We start from the raw sequence: 24,222 nt of genomic DNA on the forward strand, positions 1-24,222 counted from the left end.
AGGGCTTTAAATGTCACTCTTCAGTATGCGAACTAGCCAGGGCTGAGCTCCCCAGTTACGGTCGCTAGGTAACGGGGATTCGCTGGCAGCGTCCGTAGCCTTGCTGTCCGGCGAAGGGGGGGGGGGGGGGGGGAGCTGTCTCGCTGGTGGAGAGACTCACCGGTGGAGCCGTGCCGGCAGGGTGATGGGAAGCGACAGGAGCGGAGCTTGCCTCGTATGTATCTGTCTGTCCGCATAAAAGACACAACAGCCCCAAACCCTCCCTGCTCGCATTACCCCCATGCCGGAGCGCTGTCTGCCGCCCACTGCCACCTGTCACCTTATCGCCGGGCGAGATGAAGCTGTATCATTACTCTCGGCGCGCTAGCGGAGCACCGCCGCTCGTCTGTGACGTCACCGCGGGAGAGAGAGCCTGCCCCCATTTGTACGGCCTACACCTCTGCCAACCCCAAAGGTTAATTATGAATGGTGAATAGTTGGTTGGGGGGGTGCATGCATATATGAATGTCATATTTGAGTGCCCGCAGCCAGTCGGGTAGAACACGTCCGCTCGGTGCTTTGAATAAAGCCATTCATTTGAGGGAGAATTCGGTGCCTGTACCTCCATCGGATTGTGGGATAAGGACCCCTTCGCTACGCGCGAAACTCCTTGCCAAGGCGAAGTGAATGTCGCTCCTGGATGGTGGGGGGAAGCGAGATCTCCGGCCATCGCCCTGCTCCCCACCGTTTTCAGAGAAAGGAAGGTTTCACGGGAAGCCTACCGAGCGCGGAGCGCGAACGCCGCATTCCATTTAGGTGGCAAACAGAACGCCGGTGTCGATTCTCGGCACGAGCGCACGGACCCCTCGGAGAGGCAAAGTGTGGACCGCCGGCGGACCCGGGCCACGTCTGGTCAAATCTCAAACGCAAACAAGGGCCACCAGATGCAGACGTGGAGCACGGTGTCCTGCTTAGCATATGATATGGGTTTGACCTTTTACTTCAAGCCTTCTGCACGCGCCCACCAGAGCGAGGGGGGGTGGGCACGGGGCCGTCGGGGGGGACGAACCCTTGGCCCGGAGAGCACACACGGTGCGGATCAATGCAAGGCGCCACTACATTCGGCATTTACACAAGCTCCCCCCCCATCCCCGTCCACCCCAGAGAGGCTACTTAATGCACTTGGATGTGTCGGGGAATTAATTGGTCACCTGGAGTCCGGTGCGTCACTCTTGGACGACACGTGGCCGCTAGTCCACGCCGAAGTGCCTCCGTCCAGCCTTGCGCACTTGAGCGGGAGCCAAATGTTATTCCCAGGTTGGTCAGCATACGACCGACATGAAATGGCATTATTGCCAATTAGAAAAAGAAAGCAGAGCTTTCGCCGCTCTTCCTCAGTTGAGCCAAACTCAACAGAACCGCTACTGGCACAATGACTAATGCCGTAATAATGTGTGTTTTATGGCGCGCGCGTACTGGCTCGCTATTGCCGGTGCCCCAATATAACTACTTTTAAATGTAGTTTGTGAACCTCAAAACCTCACTGTGCAGAACCAGAGGCTGAGATTTACGTTTCTTATTAGCAAGGGGCTGCATTTCCCCCACCGTTCGCCATGGCAGCTCTTTACAGCCTTTTACAGCAAGGGTTTTATTGAGCGCCGACCGCAGCTACAAAAGCCGGTCAGAGACGAACACGGGGGACAGACGCGGGGACGGAGAGGCGAGGACAAGGGGCGCTGGTCTACGCTTGCGAAGCTGAAGCGCACCTTCGGATACACCCGTCCGAGTCGCCGAAATCCGGCTTTACGAGGAATTTCATTTAATACCGGAGCTTCGGCTCGGGAGAAATTTCTTCACGTTAACAAGGATCAAATTTGGACACCGCGCACCTCTCGACAGCCGAGCGCCACGAGACGTCTACGTTTACCGATTTAGCAGACACTTTTCTCCAAAGCAATTCACGATGATTATTACGTAGTACTTAGCTGACTCCTTATCCAAGGTAACTTCTAATGGTGAACACACTGCGATAAACTCTATTTATTCACCATTCTAAAGAGTAGAGCCGTGTAACACGCACACGCACGCGCCAATTTAGAGTCTCCAACTCACCCAAGCAGGTCTTTGGAGCGTGGGAGGAAACCCAGAGGAACACAGGGAAACCATGCAAACAGCATACAGACTGAGCACCGCTCACCTGAGGTGTTTTACCACACCTCTATAAGCTCCACTTACACTATCCAACGAATGACAGCTTGTTCACTGCACTCACTTCATTGTTTTCATTGATTTCTTTTGTCTTCACGGTTTCAATCAATACATAAACGTTGAGTACTGTATATATGTTTTATTTGTGAGTACTTTTTAAGTGTACGGTTATATAAGAGCAACGGACGAGGTGAACGAGGACAGACGGACAACTATATAGTATTATATGGTGATTAATGCAGGGAAACAGCCTTGTTATTTTGTCTTAGAACCCATGTTAACCATTTCAGTAATTGTGGAGTAAACTGTGCTCATTTTAATAAGGTTCGGCGATATTTTAACGTAAACGGGGGTCAATTTAGGGATTTAAGAACAAACGCACATTTTACCACCGGCACCAGAAATTACGTCTTCGACTCATGAAAATTTACATGAATTATTCCTCACACACATTGCCCGAAACCTCTTGGCCCATGCGGAGTTGCGGGGAGCCAGAGCAGAACCCGGCGACACAGGGCATAAGGGTGGAGGGGCCACACCCCGGACGGGACGCCAGTCCATCGCGAGGCACCCCAAGCGGGCCTCGAACCCCAGGAGAGCAGGACCCAGTCAAACCCAGTGCGCCATCGCACCCCCCCCCCCAAGTATTTTTCAGGAACGCACTATTTCAATATTTTAAAAGAAGATATCATTTAAAAAAAATTAAATGCTGCATTTTAAATTCCCACTTGACCTTGACCAGAACCAAAGCAAGATACAAGCCCTACAGTTTCACACTTCTGTACCAGTGTACACAGATGGGTCTTTTATCGGAAGCAACTCGAGTTAAGTACCTCGTTGGGATACGCCAGCGGGGTCCTGTCCCGTTACTCCAAATGGCGGTCTTTTGGTCTCCGGTCCAAAGAGCAACACATCACCCGCTGTCTGCGTTCTGGAGCATCACGGCCTGCCGAGAGCGACGGCAGGGCGGAACCTCCGCAGCCCCGGCGCAATTCAATGGCGCCGAAGCCTCCTTCCGTTTCAACGGCCGTAAATAAGCAAACGGTGAAATGCAAACATACGTGTCTTTAAACGCTGCTGACAGGAAGGAACCTCCGTTGTTGGGCAAACAATTACATGGCAGCTCCTGGCAGTCCCTCAGCCAAATGAGCCTGCACTTGCAGGTGACACACTTCACGCCAATTCCTTCCCCTTAGTCAGGGGGAAGTTGGCTGACAGCTTGTTTTATTTAGCTTGAAAATATAATTGGAAGTGGGGAGCAGATTCTTTTATTAACTGCAAAATGTATTACCTGAGGACAGGAGGGAATACAAGCCTGCAAAGGCAGATGCAGGTAGATTGTGTTTACGACCAGAGGAGGGGGAAAAACAGAAAATGCTTGTATAAATCATGCTGCACTCCAGAGAGGTACATCTTCCTTCGATCACACTGTGCAATGCGAAATGTGGGTCCCTGGAAAACCCACCCAACGTGCACTATTCATCGAAAGAAATGCATAGGTCGGTCATGGGGAAAAAAAAAAAAAAAAAAACTAACAAAATAACTAAGTAAGTAACTAAGAAATGAATGAACGAACGAACGAACGAACAAACGAACGAACTAATGAACCGACTGAAATTTTAATCAACCGCTCTAAATTATTTATCAGAGGACAAAAGCATCAATATGCGAGGGGACTCCCTGCATTTTCCGAGAGCAGTGGCGTTAGCAGAGATTTAAGAGCCGGGGTAATGCATAATGACAGCAGTTTAGATGAACTGCAGTTTCGGATTATTTACATTCACCACACATGCACAAGAATCCAGGAGTGCCCTACAAGGGATAAACACGGGCACAGATAAACACCAGCACGGATCAAATTCTTAAAACATACAAGGGACAACGGTAGGACTTGGTAAGCAGCTGTAACAGAAGGGCATATCCCTCCCCTGGAAAAGAGGGCAGGTCTAGAGCTTGGCTCAGAAACATTTGCCTATCAAGCAGCTTACTTGTTATGCAGTGTTTAAAAAAAAAAAAGAAAAAAAAAAAAGAAAAAGAAAAAAAAAGAGGAGAACTTTACCAATGTACGTTTAAATGGTTCTTTACCACCTACGACTCACAAGGACCCTTACTGGTCACATGGTGACGAGAGGAAAGAACACTTCTTGGGTGCGACGCGCCAAAGTGCACGGCACAAGAAAAGCACGTCGGCCTGACCGAAGACGGCGGTCGAGATGCGACGGATCTTCGCGGGCGGCTCCCGTTCCGAACAACCGCCCGTTAGACGAAACGCCTTGAGCAGAATTGGGAACTGGGGCACGCGTCAAAAGCTCGGTCCTCCGCCTCGAATCGCTTTCCCTGCCACCGGCAGATAACCCATGCGGCGGCATTCCGGCGGCTGACGATCAATAGCCGGACACTTCGGTGCACTGTTTTTCAAGGACAGCGGGTGGAAGTTCTAATTTCAGAACACACCATGTCCAACAAGTTTCAGCTCAACGTCCCTTTTGGAAAATGCTAAGAGTGAGAACGAAAGAGACAGGCTTTCTCTTTTAAGTTATTACATTATCTGGCCTTAACGTATAGCCGGAAGTGCGACGACCAGCTCACGGCACGCCATACGGATCTCATTCCATCAGAAATCATGCAGCAGACCCGCACCTTGTCTTAACAACAAATCCGGAAAGAGCGCTGCTAAAATGCGTTCAAGTTGGAGCTCAATCCCGCTATGTGGCGGCTCACCCCTCCTCTACTTTTCTAATGAAGAGCAGCAGTTGCACTTCACCGCAAAGGCCAACTGCGTGGTTGTCCCCCGCAGGCAGTTCCCTCATTTAATAAACGATACGGCCCGGAGGCCAGTTAGTGGCGTCTGCAGGCCAACTCCTACTCTGATTGGTCGAACAGGTCCGAACTCGGGGTTCGGAGGCGAAGAGCACTACGGCGGTGTCAAACGTTCCATAAGAAAGGGGGAAAGTGAGTTCCGCTCACATTAACCTGCATGACAAGAAGCAGAAAAGGTAATGTGAAAATACCAGAATTCGTTCCTCAAATGCCCTACGCGGTCATTACTTCCAACGTTTAGAGAAGAGGGAACAAGCCGCTCGAGCCAGAAAATATAAGTCATTACTGAGGTCGGTGCAGGTCGCCAGGTTGCGGCCCATCCGGCCGTTTCTCGGGGCACTTCGGATCCCGTGGACCTCAACGGCAGGGTGGAAGAGTCGGGAGCTGCAGTTCACTGCCCCTTTTCGCAAGATCTCGATACCTGGTCATTAGGAGGAGGTAGAGCCCGTTCTCTGCCCGTCCGGCAAATTTGTATTCGGGGCCGTACGGCAGAGCCGAGGACCACATGAAAGAGGGAAAAAGGGAAGCGCGAACACGACAGAGGACTACACCTGCGGAACGGAGCCGGGTGCAGCCGCTTAACCTCAGTCCCCACCCACGGTCGCCTGCGCCGGGACATCTCAAAAACAAAGCGCGGCAGGGGATTATTCGCGCATTTGTTTGAGCCCGATAGCGGTCTATCCATTACTCAAACTCGGCATCGTGAAATACAGGGATGTAAATGTATGTAAAGCTGCACACATTAAACTGACAGCTGAAAGATGGCAAGCAGATGAGATTAGGGATGGGCAATGCCTTTTTCTTCCTTCTACTGTCCGTCCCTAGAAAAGCTTGTAATGCAATGAAAGATTTGAATTATCACTACGCCGGATGAGAATAGATGAGCGCAATATAAGCAGATTTCCACTGCTGAGACTTCTGCGGGAGAAGCCTCTGTTTGTTGCAGCAGGTTGCGGAGGTAGGATATTATACACAAATGAACTGCGCTAAGGACTTTCACCGTGCCTGGCTTAGTGTTGAAATATTTGTCAAGAGTGTGCTGCGCAGGCTTGGAGGAACGGGTGGTGCCAAGACTTCTCTTTCCACTTAGTTCCACTTAATTTAGTTTTTAGAACTAGCAGGATCTTGTTCCGCTCTCAGTTTCGGGTCTACGAGCATGCTAATCCGAGGCTTTAAACTCTTGCCGAAATGTCGCCGAACGCGCAATACCGCATTCTTCACGAGGCGTGGTTTCCAAATATTTTATTTTTAATAACCAAAAAAGATCACTCAAGTCACTTAAATCACTTACGATCAAAATCGATTACATTCCCCACAGCTGTTAACAACCACAGTAATACTACACAAGATTGCGATGGAAATTCATTTACGTGCCAATCACTGCAGCGTGTTTATAATAAATTGTGTTCTTTTCATAATAGGCGAAACGTAGAACACCACTTCACCGAGGAAACCGAAATGGTTTAGTGGCACCGAAACAGAAATGGAACTTTAATCGTAAATTAATAACTTCCCAGTATTAAGTTCACGGCCTGAAGTTCTCGCGGCGGTAAATACGACAGCGAATTATATGACAAACTCCCTCCAGCAGGTGTTTTCAAGGTCAAAATGCCCGACGGACAATTTTCCATTAGCCTTCATGGACTCAGTTAAAACCTCCATCTTGCGCACTGCACCAGCATCGTCTTGCCCTCCTCAAACAATTTAACGGTTTAAAAAAAAAAAAAAAAAAAAATGTTAACGTCGGAAACAGCAGCGTATTTTTACACGCTAGAACGGCGTTTACTTTGGCTTCTTAGGGGAAACGACTGCGTCCCGCAAAAGGTTAATGAAAAATAGTAGATGCGTTCTTCAGCAAAGATGCAAAAACGCAAAGGGCACAGCCAGACACGGTGGTGCCAACAGGCTATTCAGACATCGCTTATCAACATGAACGCAGCCCATCGGCTCTGACTGAGAGAAAAGAATTCCCCGAGTTGAAATAAATCCCTTCGTTACCGCTCCTGCCGTGTGGGCTGCAGTTTTCATTAAGATGGGAGAAGGCCGTTCTCTGAGAAAGTGCAGCGGACAAAAAAAAAAAAAAAAAAAAGAAAAAAAAAGCTTCTTGGTCACCTACTTCTATTTTTCATCCAATGAAAGGGCTCCCTTTCAGAGAACACCTCTGCGGAGTTGAAGTTCTATCCGCCGATGACGCGGTCACCGCTAAAAAGCTACAACTGTGTGTCACTGTTCCCACGCTTTCCAAAAATGGGACCGGAGCGGAACTTGATCTCGAAACACAAGCCCCTGTCCGTTATTTACCCCGGTAAACAGAGAAGCTGATGCATTTTTTTAATGGGAGCTCTTGCTTTTTACAAGGTCAGAGATCGAAGCCTGGAACGGACCAATCTTTCATCCAGATGAATGGGGCAGCTTTCGGACTCATACATTTACATACCGTTGAGGGCGGCACGGTTCTCTCACATCGGGACACGTTTCAGGCTACCTTACGAAACAAATCTACAATCGATTATGATTTTTTTTCTTCTTTATTCAGAAGATTCAAAGCACTCGGAAGCTACGGCGTTACTTGACGAAAAACAAAATATACACATTTCGTCCAAATTCGAAGACCTTCCCTGCTGCTTGCTGTTGCGCAAAGAGTACGGAGATTTACGAACACGTTTCGTAGGGGGGTTTGACGGAACAAAGATAAAACGACTTTCCCGCAGAGAAGAGTCTCCCAACTAAGCGGCGGCGACTCCTCTCCCGTACGGCAAAGCCTTTACCCTTCCCAACTAATGGCGGAGAAAGAAACGCCTCCCCGCACCCGGCCTAACCCATGTTTGAAAAGCGGCGTGAAAACTCCAGTTTCACCCGGCGCGCCAACTCGTCGGAGAGCGAGGAGCGTTAACGCCGCCCGATGCGTATCCCTCATGTTTATTTAGAGGAGTCCGACCGCTCTCGGACATCCCCGCAGCCTCTCAAGGTTGCCGTCTCGGTCGCTCTCGACAAGGACAAGGTGAAACCTGCCCGATTTGGAGAACGACTTTTCGGGTGTATAATCAGCAGGAGGGATTCAGAGCTAATCTCCACCCTTATTTGCACTGTCACCTCGACTAAACCCTTAAGAGAGATCCTGTAATAAAAAGCCACTGTTGCTCATACGAGTTAATCGAAGCATGACACATCGAACGGGCGGCATTACGAGAACCGCTCCGCCGACCCCACCGTGGAGAAATAAGCAAGCCGGGGAGAGAAAAAAGCAGCGCAGAAATAGAAAACCCTTCTACCCGTGCTACATTCACGGTTTGTTAGTCGTTTTTTAAGGCAGAAATGTAGATAATAAAGAGTCATAAAACATAGTTCGGCTCTGCAGAAACAAAACGCAACCGAACGAATCCAAACAGAAATTTCCTGCCGCGCTGGAAACTTCTCAAAGGGAAGGTAGCAGAAAAGTGTTCCGCACGCCTGCCTGGATCACGTGGCGCGAGCAGGAGCTGCGGGCTCCGCCGGCTGAGCAGATGCACGTTCTACCAGAGGGGCCTCGCTAAGTCACCAAATGCCTACGAGTGCCATAATAACGGTTACGGCGCATCTCCAGACGACACTAAAACAATCGTTAGTGGGGGGAACGGCAATTACATGAGCAGCACATTAGAGGTTTTTTTTTCAAAATAAAATAAAATAAAAAAAAACGGAGCCTGCAGAACGGGAAGCGGCTGACGTCGCGGGCTGCCGTTACGAGCTCGAGACACGGCGTCTGGAGCGGGGCACGGCTCGGTGACGGAACACGCCTTCCCTCCTCGATTCTACAGTAACTGGAGAGATCAGATTTATCCATAGAACAGAGGTTGTATTGACCACTAGGCCCCCGGTGATTAATTCCCCTCCATTTATATTGCGAGCTGCAGGCGACCGCGGGGACACGACGGTGTTTTATTTATGCGACCGTGGCACGCCGAGGCGCCGCTCGAACGGAACGCATCCCCTTTCCATCAGGAGAAAGTGTGCCTCCCAGTGACATGAGCGCGGGGGCCGCCCCCATCTCCAAAGACAACGAAGACGGACGGGGCAAAGCGCCGTTGTCAAGCTCAAGCGGTAACGGGGGACGAACGCGATCCCTCCGCCCCGGAGCGACGAATTTAACATGGACTATTTACTTAGCGTCGCCTTTTTCTTTCCGCCGCCGGAGCCGCGTGTTTTATCAAGACATCTATTTCTTCCACTCTCTCATTCAGCACCACCTGCACCCCCAACCCCTTTCTCTCTTCCCATGCTCACTTATATATATGGTAATTATATTAATCAGGAGAAAATGCAGTTATTAAAAACACTAATTGCTATGTAAATAAGATCCTTCTGACACCGGCAGACCCACAATTCCTTTAATTTAAAAATAAATATAAATCTGTCACTTTTCATTTTGGTGACAGCAACAGGCAACCCACGGCGTGTTCAGGAAATTACCACAAAGGTTGTTTCTTTGTGAATTAAAGGGGTCGGGAGAGCGCCGCGCCCTACCCTAGCAGGCCGTCCGCAAATCCGGAATCCGAGCGCCGATAGGCTGGCTTAACCTCATTTTTATTTCTTCTGCTCGGATCGATGGCTAACCGCGGCGATAGCGGACCAGGAGCGCGAGAATCCAAGTCGTTTTTTGGCGAGCGCAATGTAATTTTCTATGTAATGAAAAAAGCAATAACATTTTGGGCCTTCTTTTACAACGGGTGAGACGAGGCAAGAGACGAGGCAAGGGTAGAGCAGCTGAGAGCTTGTCTTCCAACACTCCCTTTGTTATCATCTGAACCAAAGGTTCCCCAAGACAAGTCTGGGAGCATCTTTCGCAACGTACAGCCTGGCACAATAAAGGAAACAAAACTCCCCGTTTTGAAATCCCCGTGTAAACCCCTTTAATATTTTCGAAAAATATTGGATGTGTCACAGCCAGGGAGAAAGAGCGATAGCGTGATTTGATGAGCCCCGTTCTCAAAGTGCATATTGAGTCTAAAGGAAAATACCTGGAATTTAATAACCAAAATCTCTATCTCCCACACCATGGCAGGTTTGATGTACATCCTATTAGCTACAGATGTACAATATAGATAAAGTGCATTAGAGCCTTATATCAAAGGGCGCTCGTTTCAATTACAGCTGCAGCCCATCCCCCCCCCACGTTCTTTATTTAGATTAGCCATTTATGCTATTTCTATGGCAGATTCAATAATACGACATTTTTCACCACAATAGCAATGAAAGCTGGCCAATCTAATACTTCTCTTTAATGTAAAATGCTGTCATCTGTGTCGTTTTTGATAGCTCGCCCTTTTTTGTATGCAGAAATACGGGCCGCAATTTGAATACAGTTATATATCCTACTATTTATTAAAGCTTGGATTAACATGACAGGGAGTTTTGTCTGGGGAGCCTTTACCAGGGCTCAGGGAACGGATCTCCGCGACAGTAATAGGCTACAGTTAATATACTTGAGTGATGCTGGTTTCTCAGCGTTACAAAGCAGAACAAAAGAGGTTTATTTGAAGCGTGAATACAAAGGTAGAATTGTAGCGTGTGAAGAAAAGGAAAGAGAAAGGCCACTGGAGATGTGAAGAGAATGATTTCAGATAGCATTGGGAGCGCATTAAAACAAAGACGGCAGGGGGATAGAGTTGGACTTGTTGACAGGAGAAAGATGAGGCGCACTTACGGAAGATTCCTGAAGGACTCCAATAAAAACCTCCCATTATATCAACAAAATATCTGCGCTATTTGCTTTTTCTTTCACCCCCCGCTCGCAGGTTATGTTTAATGCTGTATAGCAGGCGGAGTTTTATAGGGCCTCCGGGAGACGGCTTCACGGTCAGGACCCGAAATTAGCTAAGCGTCAGAAAGCCCGACCCGGGGTAACGAGCCCGGCGTCCGTCTAAGTGCGACCGGGGGTTTCCGGCAGAACCGGGCCAACGGCAGGACGCCGAACAAGTCAATCCATCCACGGGCACCACCGCCAGTCTGGGAACAGGGTACCGGGAACCCGGCTGCGTGTCACAACTCGCTGACACAACCTGGGATGCCACCTGCTTTTTACCTGTTTAAAATGCTCTGTATTTTAAGAGTGCCGGCCAGTCGGCTGGTAGTAAGGTCGTTAAGGCATTCGGTTAACACTTGTTAAAGTTCACGAATTAGTGCATTTCCGTGACACTTTCCTCCAAAGGGACTTACGCCGTCAAGCTATTTACAATTATTTACCCATTTATACAGCTGGGCAATTTAACTGGAGGAAGTGAGAGTAAGTACCTCGCTCAAGGGTACTACAGCAGTAAGCAGTAGCTAAATATATTAACGTCTTGGAAATGAGATTCGAACAAGCAACCTTCGGAGACAAAGGCGGCAGCAGCTCTAACCACTACGCTACCAGTTGGCCCTGTAAATAACAAGTAAACGCTTGTTTTGGTTTAAATTTTTGCTTAAGTTCACTAGACATGTAAACTGTATAACTAGGTAACACGGTCAGCTTGAGCAGGTTAGCTGCTTTAGATAAACATACGATAAATAATGACAGGCGTGTCTGCGCACCTGGGCAATAAAAACAAAGACCGAGACGACAAAGAGCAACAGAGCAGCGTCTCGACCCTTGCCCGTCTTCGTCTTCCCTCCAGCACAAGCCCCAGCAATTCGGGAACTGCGTATCCTTTCTGTCTCAGGCGAAGGGTCCAGAAACGTGCCGCCGTTTCCCGTGTTGCCGAATAGGAAGAGCGGGGGGGTCGGGGGGGGAGGCCTGGCCGTGCCGGTGATGGGACTGGGCAGGGGGGCTGGGACCACCGGGCGAAAAGCTTGTCTGTGGGACGATCAGGTGCACATCTGTCGCTGAGACTTGGGGAGACTGGAAGCAGTTCCAAACCCCTGGGCGCTGATTACACCGCCTGCGATAACGGCCCCCACTTCACGGTCAATTAGCAACAACACCTCTGACAATGGAGCGAGCGAGCTGGCGGGAGGCGAGGCCAGGTACAGGCCAGAAGCGCACTGAATAAAGATTAATAATAAAGAGAGTCTTGGGTTTGGGGGCGTGCTGAGCGCAGCCCGGCCAAACGCTTCTCCTCTCAGTCAAGTGTGACTAGCGCTGCGTTCGGCGTCGACCGCAGCCACGCCTGAGGGGGCGGGCAATTAGTACTCATTATTGGGGTACTAAAACAGGAATTACGACACCAAAAGTAAAACGTGGAGGGGGAGACAAGTGGGCTCCAGCTGCCTAAATTAAAGACGGACTGCTTGCGAAGGTGCCATCCCGGAGCGCTCGGTACCTTCGCGCCGATCCGGTACCGGTGCCGCGGGGCGTGCGCACGCGTCCCTGCGAGCGACAGAAACAAATAAGCTCCGAATCTGAGTCACGGCGTTTCTCATCTTGGGAGAGATCGGAAATGCTCTCTCGCTTCTCCTTCAGATCACCGGCTCATCTCCGCGTAAGAGCGCGGCTCTCGGAGGCTACGCCGGGGCTCCGCTGTGACGTGGCCCTTCAACACTCCGGGAGCTGAGGATACAGCCTGCAAACACCCCATCTTACCTTCATCCAGTTGAGAGGAAGGGGAAAAGGCAGGAGACGCATACGCAGGGATTGACGGTGGAGCTCAAGGGCGGATACACGTTGCGGAGGAAAGGGACGAGCGGAAGCTCTAGTTGGGTTTTGCGGTGCCGCAAAGGGGCGAGCTTAGCGAGACATGGGACAGTTGGCGATCTCGGGCCACGCCGGGACGGAACGTCGCCCGCCCTGCGGGACTCCGCCCCAGAGCAACAAATGAGGGACGTACCGGAACGCAGGGCCGCCACGCACCAAGGCTCGGCTCCTAGAAAATGACCGTAGGGCCCAGATGAGGTGGTTGAAGACATGGGCCAGGAGGAAGGGGGAACGAGGCGAACAAGCGCTAAGCCACTCTCGGAGAATCTGCATTATTTATCAGGTTCTGTATGACCACTTGAGACAAAGTGCTTTCCGAAGTGGACAGCAGAAAAATCCAGGCGTACGCTAATGAAACGCTGCACGAAAACAGAGGGAGGGCATTAAAACAAATCATTTGCCCAAGTGGCCTGAGGGAGACGAGGAACTCACCAGGCCTTCGCGCATGGATTTCAAAGAGCCCTGCTGCATATGGATTCATTTACAACGCTCGGATATGAATAGTTTTCAGGATATGAATAATTTAGAAATCTGAATGTTTGACTTTTTTCCCTCGCCAATAACCTCTTCTCAACAAACCTTAAGCGGTTATGAATCGGCTACAGGGACTGCTTCTGGAATATTCAGAGTGCTGCACATTGCTACCAAGTTATACTTATAAGAAGAAATAAATCATTAACTGGATTTGAGCTTCAGAGCAGGGCTATTCAACTTTTTTTTTTTGGCCAAGGGTCGCAATTACTGTGAACTTGTCTGAAAAAAAGTCACAGAAAGTGACATACTGAATCCAAAATGTCAAAATTAAAAAAAAAAAAACTATTTTACTGTACTTTAGCTGTAATAAGTGTTATGTGTCCAGCATTAACTGTATTATGTGATTTATGGAAGGTACACTATGGGTTTATAATTTTACTAATGTTCTTGTTGGTGGTCCTCATGCAGCCCTCGAGGGGCACATCGGACACCGCTGCCTTACTGCACTGACCATTTACTCTAAATTATGTAAAAGCAGCCCTCCATGGTGAAACAAAGGGGGCAGTAATGGGAGCTATAGGGAAGCTGTAGGGCTGCCCCAATCATGCCCTTCCGCGCCGCTCTTAGTCAAGACGCCAACCGGCAGGTCCGTGTTGAACGGAACCAATTAAGAATATTGACATTTAGCTGACACTTTCCTGCAAAGCAGCTTACAATTATTTACCCAGGTGGGTAATTTTTTTCGTCTTGTTTTTACTGGAGCAATTTAGGGTAAGTACCTTGCTCAAGGCTACTACAGCCGGAGGTGGGAATTGACCCTGTGACCTTTGGGTCCAAAGGCAGCAGCTCTAACCACTATGCTATGCCAGAAGGAAAGAAGGACAAGGAAGAAGAGGAGGAGGAGGAGGCAGAAGCGTAGCAAGAGGTATACAGTACCACAGGGTCCTGCTCACGTAAATCACTGCTCTTCACACTAAATGAGAAAACACTTTAATTGATCAGTTCAAGGAGAAACGCTGTGTGCGGCCCACTGATTTTGCGACACTCACCACGGCGCCGTGTTACGCTCTCGTTCAACCGCGCGGCCCGCTTGCAGAGGAGGTGTCACGGCTAAGCAGAGAGCCCAAACAAATCGATGAAGATGCAGACGGTTTGATTAACAGACGCGTCTATATCGGCGACGTCGCGTGCCGCGGGGCGATTCTGTACGTCACGCATGCGGTACACAGATGCGCGTGACTGCGACTGTTGGAGAAACGCGTGCATCACGGCCACCGTGTTTCCGCCATCTCTCACGCTCTCTCTCTTTCTGACGGGCTCAGTCCCGCGCCGTCCTGCACGCCTCTCTGGGTTGAGTCAGATAAGAAGGTAATTTATCATTGTGCTGAAGGCTACACACAACGCCTTATCAGGCTTTCACAAGGATTCGGCCTCCCTGAGCAAGGTCTCTGTTTGGAAAGTGACCCACAGTGTCCCAGCTCCAAATTACCATGACAACATTAGAATTATCCAGGCGAATGACAAGAACTGAATTAATATATTTCAGCCATCTTCTGTGCTGAGGTCCAGTCTCAATTTATGATTCGATTATTGTGAGAAAAATAATGGTTAACCAAACAGCGCATGGGCGGGAGCGCTCGTGAATGGGAATTAGCCTTAGTCCTGATTTCTATTGATGGCAAAGAATGAGAATTGGGCCTTGGAACGTTAAGTCGCATTTTTCCCTCTCTCTCGCTCTAATTCCCTAAATGCATTTTAAATTGTCAGGTATGAAGTTGAAAGTAATAAATAAATATACCTCGGTCTATGCGTGCAATAATCAGGCACGCGATCCTGTTGAAATTTTATGAAATATTTGAATTTTATGACATATTTATACGAGGAATGCACCCTTCTGAGCGAGTTATTCCGTAGATATTAAAATTCATTTTTTCCCCTCTCAATATGCACAGAACATTTAAAAATAAATTAGAAATGATAATGGCAACAAGCGGGGGAAAAAAGAAAACATTAGCAAATGTCTACAATGGAGTGAAGAGTTTGACAATAATAGTGTTTCCTCCATTCTTTCGGCCTTCTGTAGAACGAAAAATAATCAGAATGAGAATATTAGGCTGGAGTATTAGCTCTTGAAGTGGTGATATGACATGTTTAACAATTGTCTGGTGGTCTGCCTCCTTTTGACATTGGGACAAAATCAAAACAAAAGAAAAAAGGAAAAAAAAGATGAGCAGTAAAAGTGGTCCGGTGCTGTACCCCATTCTCCGCCTCTGCTATAAAGCGCTCGAACCTGCGCGGTGTTTTCTTTTATTGCAGAATGAATCCTAGTGAGGAGAAACTTCAGCGGCTCAGCAGGGGGTTCGCCTTGCAGACGGTCCTCAATCCCACCGGGAGGCCTTCGCCGCGCACAACGAAACGCGCACGCTCCGTTACTGTAGTGACCCAATGTCCTCCGTCATCCTCCTCAAACACGTGAAATGTTCATCAGAGGAAATGAAGAAATAAAGCGAGGGAACCTTCAAACCCCGTGTCTGAAAGTGACAAATTGGACAAACGCAGAGCGCCGTTTCCAGCAGCAATAAATGGCGAAAAGGCAGGGGAGTGGGCATATTTAATTTAAAACTAATATACTGCGTAATATACATCCGACAATGCTGTTCTTAATGTTTCTCACATTTACATTTTATTGCCCATGTAATTTAATCAGAAAGCCCAAATAAGCCAGGAGAAAAAGTTAACATTGCCATTTATGGATTCCTGGGGGGTGGGAACAGTCTCCTATGTTGATTATCCCAGCAAAGATATGTTTTTCAAAAGCACACTGTAGGAGTATGTGGAACTAACCGTGTCTGCATATTTTATCCTGCTCTGAGGGGCAACGGAATCATCTGGAATGCACATGTCCTCGGTACAGCGGAGACCTGCTCGCACACATTTCACAGACACACTTCTCTTCACTAACACAACAACACACGAATAAATCTGAGCTTCAAACCCAAATAGATCCTTGGGAAGTTTTTCCTTTTTCTTTTTTTTTTAAAACTCATTTATTCTTGCTGCGAAGGACTATTAATGTTTATTTGTTTAAAAGAACGTCCGAACGCCGAGTCGCGCGGGGAAAACGTAACGTGCGTCTTGTTAAAAAGTAACCCGGACCACACTGCGCCTGCGTGCGCGAGTTCGCTCGCGGATATGTGAGCGAACCCTAAGTTTCGAGGTACGGCATCAATCACACACTGTCACTCAGTCTGACCCGAACACCTAATCAATGGAGCGCGAGGAGGGTATCCAGCCCAGCTGGGCTCGCTGCGATGGGGAGAGGCTTTGGATTGAGGACCTGCAGAGATTAGAGGTCTACCTGCTACATCATCAACACTGCTGATTAACTGTCACGCCCCCCCCCCACACACACACACACACACACACACACTCACCCTCTCCAAGGCAGACCAGCCCACAAACCATCACCACTTATGAGAGAACAAGTGCCAAATCAAACGTGGATCCAGACCACCCAGGAGAGCACAGTCAAGCGAGTGTGGCGCAATTTAAGGGAAAAGAAAAAAAAAAAACAAAACTTGAAGACAAGTAGAGACGGTCTTTGAATAATAATAGTTGTCGCTGTTGTTGTGCTTTTATCCAAACAGGTTTTTTTAACGTAGCTGTTTATACAGCTGGGCAGTATTACTCCAGCATCCGAGGTGAAGTACCGCGCCGGAGGGCGGTAAAGCCGGACTTTCAGGTTTCGCGGCAGGGACTTGGAACGCGACTTAAAACAAGAGATCGACCCCGGTTGGCGGAACAAGATCAGACGTGCGGTCACACTCTTTCTGCAGGCGCCTAAATTCCTCGTTGTGGTCAGTTTTGTTTGTCTGCTCGATATTTGCAAGGGAAATTCACGCGTCGAAAGCGCGGGCGCAGGAGAGCAGGAATCATTACACAATCAACAGACCCATCAGTTTTCCATGACAGCCATAACTAAACGAATAGTATCACAGAATGAAAATTGTGTTTGTATTGATTCTGCCGTTCCTTTACAAATTGAATTTGAAGAACGTGCAAATGAGCTCGAGCAGCACGTGGGAACGGCCCGAGCACACCCACCGACATTGCCCCCTTATCAGAAGGGAGAAGGAACCGGTACAAACGGAGCAGATCATTTCAAAGGCTCCCTGTGTTCGCCGTGAAAGGATTCCACCGATTACTTTGATTCCATAACCGATTCCGAACGGATCTCCGCGGGAATGGCGCGGGTGGCGGCAGCTTCTGCGTCGAAAGGGGTACCGTGCCTGTGCGGGGGGCCGCGATCCCAGGGCGAGCCACCGCCATGCCCGGTTACAACATCGGTTCTCTTATTACCGTGGCCGGCAGGGTTTTCTTTCTTTTTTTTTTTTTTTTTTTTATTTTATTTTATTTAGAAAACACTTCCCTGAAACATATGGGAGCCTCTAATAACTCCCTCGGAAAACAGCGGAGGAGTCTGCTCGATAGCCCGGTGTCAACAAGGTCCATTTACCATTCTGCTCAGGGAGAAATTACCTCTCCCGACATCCAGACAAACGAGCCCAGAGGGGCGGGACCGAGAGCGGCCGACCGTTCTGGCGAATTTCCGCCGCAGACACAGCCACTCGTGGTGGCCTTCGACATTTTAAAAACACTCGGCGCATTTACGGCGCTCCCCGCGCCTCCGGTGTCACACGAGTACGTTATCGCACGGCGTCGTATAAACACGCCGAAGTCACAACATCCCAGAAAGGATGCCATCCCATTGTTTAAAAACCGAAGGCTGTTTCTTTTGTTGCCAAGGCTACGAAAACAACTCCCCGGTCGGCGATACGGCTCCAGCGGCGGTGGTAATTAAAGCGCCCGCGCGATCCCCCCAATCACGACCGCCGATTAGAGGCGCGCGGCCCTCCCCGCGTCGCTTCGCACCAGGTATCAGAGACCGGGCCTCCCTGCGAGGCCGCCGCCCGGCAAGCGTATTGTCCATGCCTCGGAGCCCATATGGCAAGCGCGGCGCTGAAGAGAGCAACATGTACCAATGAGCCCCCTGCTGAATTGCGCTTTGAAAGACTGTATTTGGCAGTCCGGCCTGACATCAGCTGGCAGGCAACACAGCATTCTCCAAAATCATCTGTTGATCATTTAATTACAGTATGCCTTTCCATTAAACGCTGCGGAAAGCCGTACCGGGGCGACCGAAGCGAGAGCGCACGCTATAGAAGTGTACGTTACAATAAATAATTCAAGTCGAGACAATACTTACGGACGCTGCCGTGGCCGAACGCTCGCTTGGCTCGCGGGGTTCTTTTGTCTATTCATATCGGCCGGGAGGCCTCTAATCCTAAATCGTTCTCGTTCCCACTGCGAGTCCTACTGTAATCAGCCTTGAATTCGGAACACCATCTCATCATATTTTCGTACCACCCTTAGTTGAGTAGCACGGCATTCTCTTGCATTTACACCCTAACCTACACAGCAAAGCATTTCTTAAACGCAACACTGAATAGAGCTACAGCGTTTATTAAGCAACTGCTTACAATTTTACCCACTAAGACAGATGCGTGCTTTTATCTGGTGACGTGATTCCCGTCAAATTCCTGTACGCACTCCTTAGGGCTGCGCTAAATCGCTCTAAGAGGAAGACCGCACCTTCGGGTTTTTAGCCACTGCGCCACCTGCCAGAAAATACGAGCACGTCGCTTCGGAGAAAAGCGTCCGCTAAATGAATAAACATAAACGTAGAATGAATTCCGCCTTAGTTCGAAGGTCACTTTTCTGAGGGAGTCCTAAATCGCGCCACACAGTGCAACAGGCAACGTCTAAGTCCAAACCAATCACGTTTTCTTTCTTTTCTTAGATTAGGCCACAGCACAGATTTACAGTACAATTCTCATAAGGGAAGGAAAGGCGAAGAGCAAAGTAGGTGTTTATTGTCGTCTTCGTTTCCTTTTCTATTATATCATAGATATAAACAAATACATACAAATAAATAAATAAATAGAAGCAACGTTCTCAAATATAAACGCGAAACATGTCAATGTATGTTGATATAGTTATACAAACACACCAGTATACACACATCTGCAAACACACATATCTTAAAAGTTATAATGAGGTATATCAATCAATTAAAAAACAGCAGTCATCAGCCCACTACATTATGGTCAATTTGCAATAACTAATGCATTAAAGTGACAGATTGCCCATTCTGAGCAGCTTTGTCATTGAAAGTTGTTCATAAAGTTAATGCATTTTGCACGGTGAGGTGGCGATGATAAAATATAAGGCCCATAAATGAAAATATGCTTCGGTAACAGAAGCAGCGTATCTACTGACCGTCGGATCGCACATGTACGTACACACACACACACACACACACACACACACACACACACACACACAGAGCTGTGTAAACAGGAGAAAAGAGAATATGAAAGAATAAAAGAGCAGACAGTTGTAAAAAATGACCTTGACTTTCAGCAAGAATATTCAGTCTCCTCCTAGGTTTAATTGAGTGTTTTACAACTCCAGGTAATCTACCACAATTGTTTCCTCCTTTATTTTACTTTCTAGCTCATTGTTCAACTAAAACTCTCAAGAGCATAATCAAAACACCCAATGTGTTAAAGAAATAAAACCATAAAAACGGCAAGTCGACGATTACGGCACTTGATGGGATGGGATGTTAATTCCCGAACTTCTCCGTGTTGCTGTACGATTCTCGGTCCCTGCTGCAAAGACGAGGCCAATGCCGCACGATCAAGCTTATGTAAGTAAGCTATATGATCCGACTCGAACAACCTAATGAGTTTTATAGATCAACAGCATGGATTTTCCCCTCCTCCCTCCACTCACACCTGGGTTCAGCTTAATTCAACTCCATTAAGCCCACCTGAAAGCCAAGGAATTTGCACAGAAGACCATCACTTATGGCTCGTAGCAGAGCTCTTGTCCCTGCAAACAGCATTTTGCTGGGCTGATTAAAAAGGAGGCTGTTAGGCATTGTGCTCTGCAAATTTTTAATGTTTTTCTATTTCAAGGTGACTTGGGACAAGCTGTTGGTTTTTTGCCCTCCCCATATGATGTGAAGAATCGGAGATTCCACATATACGATGAACGTATCCCGTAATGGCAGATTTTCCAAAGGACGACACAAACGGCTACACCTGGACTTGCCGCTCTGCCACTCTGCATCTTCACGGCCTCCTGGAGAGTTCCTTAAGAGCAATTTGGGCTCTGACCTCAAGCGCTGAACTCCAAGCACTTGATCGTCCATTGATTTCCCAAGCAAGGGCTTGTGCTCGGCTACCGGAAAGCAAATTCTGATAATCAGGTGGTGACCAAAGCTGCTAGCTTAATGTTTACCCTTGAGTTTTTTTCCTTTAGCGAACACCGATTTAGAAAAACAAAGACGACGGCCGAAGGGGTCAGCGTCTACCGAGTCACGTTTTCCTGCTCTGCCAGGCTAGAGCCCCGACACACACCTGGGGCATCACGGGAAGCCTGCCACAGTGACAGCGGGAGCGGGCGGCCCCGCGCGGCCACCACAAAGAGCCAAGGTCAACGCTGGCCGGCGCAGCTACACACCAGGGGCCAGGAGATGGCAGCTTCAAGATAAACAAACACATGAATAAATGAAGTAGGATAAAAATCAACACAACTTCATGGGTAATTTGTGTTTCGGCCGAGCAGAAATTCCTTACTGGTAGCGGGGCAGCGGGCAGCATTGTGCTCGAGCACCTAAAGGCTTTCGGTCCGCAACCCGCACTGCTCTTGACCCGAAACGGAAATCCGGACGCCAAACGTAGAAATGCCAAGCTGTTTAAATGACTACACGTCACATTTTATTTCATACAGTAAACAGGGTAAGAATAAACTGCAAACCACAGACAAAAACGCCGGACAAGCGCGGACAGCGAATGAAAACGGACGCGCTGTTTTAAGCAACGTTCTAACATCCACATTCGGTCGGAGATGCGCAGGGCGTAGCGTTTACCCCCGACTCCACTCTTCTAGACACTCGGCTGTTTTTTCATTTCCTCTGCCCCTCGTGCCCTGCGGCGGGGGTTACAATCTGGCGCCCGTCCACACGGGAGCTCTCTCATAGCTGGGACAGGGGAAGGAGAGCGCTGGGCGAAGCCCCGAGGAAACGGCGCGCTCATCCTGTCCACGTACCACACCCCGACTCGGCTGAAAAGCAGGGAGAGACGGGAGACCTTTTAAACGCGACCAAACACCTCAACCTGGTCGCAGAACAAAGCCTGACAAAGCAGACAATATAGACTGCGGGGTTCGGGTGCGAGGGGGAGTTAAAAATAGAGCGGACATTATTCTGCACCGTTTCTCCCTCTTCCGTGTGGAGCTCTTGCCTTCCTCCTGCATCCCGTTTTATGGTTCCTTTGTATACATTGTGAAGCAGCCGGCGAATGTGAGTGCGAGCGCCGTGGGCTGTCACTGACAAGCAGATGATTCTCTAAAAACAGGGAGTTTTGTCCTTGTGATGATGGTCCTTGACTTAAGCAGGCATATGAACTCCCAGCCATCCTTTGCGAGCGTGTTGAGGCGGGGGGGGGGGGGGAGGGGAGGGGAGGGGGGAGCGTTTTGTTCATCGCGCTGAATGACACTTGCGCTGTTCACTCGCACCGCACTCCAGCAGAAGTATCTGATGACAAGCGGTAAACAGGCGAGCCTCGGTAAACAGGCTGCCCAGAGCAGCAAGGAGGCAGCACAAAATAATGCATCCCTGCGGATATTTTAACGGATCTAAATCTTCCTTGTTATTTAAAATGAACTTTGCACGCACCTGAGATTTAAACGCAATAAATGCGCATCGCTCTCGGGCGGCGGATGCGCTCTCGGTTCAAAAGAATGACACGTTCCGTTTCAGCTCAGCCGTTCTCTTCGGCAGATCTATTTATTAATGAACGCCGAGTGTTTCTCGTCCTCCGACATGACACACGGTACAGAAGTGTAAATGATCCGCTCAGATGCGCGCCGAAAGCGTCTTTGATGCGCGCTTTCGCTGGCGACGTTTCCGGCGAAAGGACGACAGAAATCCCGAGCTCAGTCGAAGCAGAGCATCTAACGAGGCCTCGCTCCGATCCTCCGGGGCCCCGACCGCCTCCGCGCCGCAGTCAGGGTGACATTCCGTCTGAGACGCGGAGCCCCGGCGCCAGGTAAGGGCGGCCGCGTCACGAAGGCGGACGGAAGAGGCGGAAAACGTGAAATGGTACAGATTGTCCGAGCTCCTGACGGTAACCTTCCGCACGCAGGTGGTAGCTGCCAGCTCATCGAAGGGTACACGGAGCGTCCGCCGCCGCGCCCATCAAGATCTCGACGAAGCGCAGCCTGTTGCCGCTTCCCGACCGCCGGCGAAGTTATAGCGGTCGCCGAGCGAAGGGAACGGGAAAAAGCCCGGGCTCGCGCACTCCGCTCGGCGGCCCCGCGAGCCCGCTAAGGTGCGCTCCGAGGCCGCCCGGCAACTTGCGCGTAAATTGTTTAGCCACCTTTTATTATTTGCAGCTGAATGTAATGGAAAGAATTGACTCTGTTTGCAGGGCGCAACAGGGCATGACTTGGTTTACACAAAAATAATGGATTCTTAATCTCCATTACTGGGCACGATTTGAGAGAGAAAAAAAATAATTGACTTTTTCTCAGAGGTAAGAGTATTAGGTACAAATACTGTGCGCTTATGTGGGCAATCTTTTGTCTACAGCAGCACAGCACCAACATATCCTGGCGATTAGGACTTTTAATAAGATGAGCAATCTGGTGATAAAAATCCGTCAGCCTGTTCTCGCGGAAACGTGGCGGCGCACGCGCGCCGAGTCGCCCGCATTTAAGGGGGTCGAGGAAGCCAGCTTACCCGCGACCTCGGAAACGGAGCGGGCGTCTCGCTTTCAAAGACCCCCTCAGACCACCGAAAGTGCGCGAGAAACGCGGCGCCTATACAAGTGAGGAAAAGTGCGAGCGGACAGACGAGGACGGCAGCGTAAACACTCGAGTGACCGAAATGGTAACAGTAATTGGCAAGGCCTTCCGTTTCGGTCCGCGTCGTCTGGCAGCTACGCCTACGTCCACGTCCGCAGCGAGGCCCAGGAAGGCGCGTGCCGCGCGCGGCGGCCGGCTGCGGGACCACGGGAACGTGCCAGATCTGCCGCGCTCCCGTTTTTCACAGGTCCGCGGTAAACAACGCCGGGGCCGTCTGTTGGGGTTTCGCGGCAGATTGCGAGGACGGCAGCCTGACCGAACCCTGCAAGCATTCAATCAGCTCTTGCTGCCGATCACACTTCACAGGATCAGCAGGCCAGAAAAGATGGGCGGGGGCGGGATGGGGGGTGTAGCATCTTCCGACGACGCTGCCCGAATCCCACACGTCGGCGGAGTTTCTCTTGAAAATCCCAGTCGCACCGGCGGACGCAGAGCTCAACCCGCTGCTCTTGGTATCTCAATTAAAGAGAGGGCGATAAGAGGCGGGACTATAACACGTTATCTCCAAAGGAAGCGAGGGCAGACAGACACGTCTTAAACAAAAGACAGGAGTTGGGAGTCGGGGAGCAGCAGCGGATGGGGTCTCCAAGGGTGCCTTGCTAAATTAATTAGGGGAGGAACAGGAAAATGTGTCTCAGATCAAGGATCACGCTGCGAAAAATACCTTTCCTGCTGAGATTGGTGGCCTTTATTGATCGATGCTAAACACTCCAGCTGGCGCCGCATGAAATATTCATTCTTTAATTTTGACAGCTTTTAGAAATTCTAAATATTTCGGTTTAATAATAGCTTTTCTAAACACAGCAACAAATCAACACAAACAAACAAGAATTATACCCCCCCCCCCCCACCCACCCCACTTCTCCTGGCCATCCCGACCAGTCTTCCCGGCGCTTTCCGGAGAACAGACAAACAGCCCCCTTGCAGCTCCATGAGAAATGTTGCCATTGACGAGAGGGGAGACGTTCATTTGTCTGGGTTGCGGAAGGGGAGGGCAGGTGCACAACGAGCACGGTGTTTGGCTGCATCTGCTGGGCACATCCCTAACTGCAGACGGTGTCTTCGCTGCTCTTCACTCCTATCACCGGGGGTGGGGG

General features: G+C 49.5%; 1 protein-coding gene across 4 annotated transcripts in view; it reads right to left on the reverse strand.

Moving 5' to 3' along the window:
• Positions 1-24,222, reverse strand: part of msi2b (musashi RNA-binding protein 2b) — a 200,687-nt gene that overhangs the window by 92,562 nt on the left and 83,903 nt on the right. The gene's annotated exons all lie outside the window — the stretch shown is intronic.

The sequence above is a fragment of the Scleropages formosus genome, chromosome 10, assembly GCF_900964775.1.
Source record: "Scleropages formosus chromosome 10, fSclFor1.1, whole genome shotgun sequence".
NCBI lineage: Eukaryota > Metazoa > Chordata > Actinopteri > Osteoglossiformes > Osteoglossidae > Scleropages > Scleropages formosus.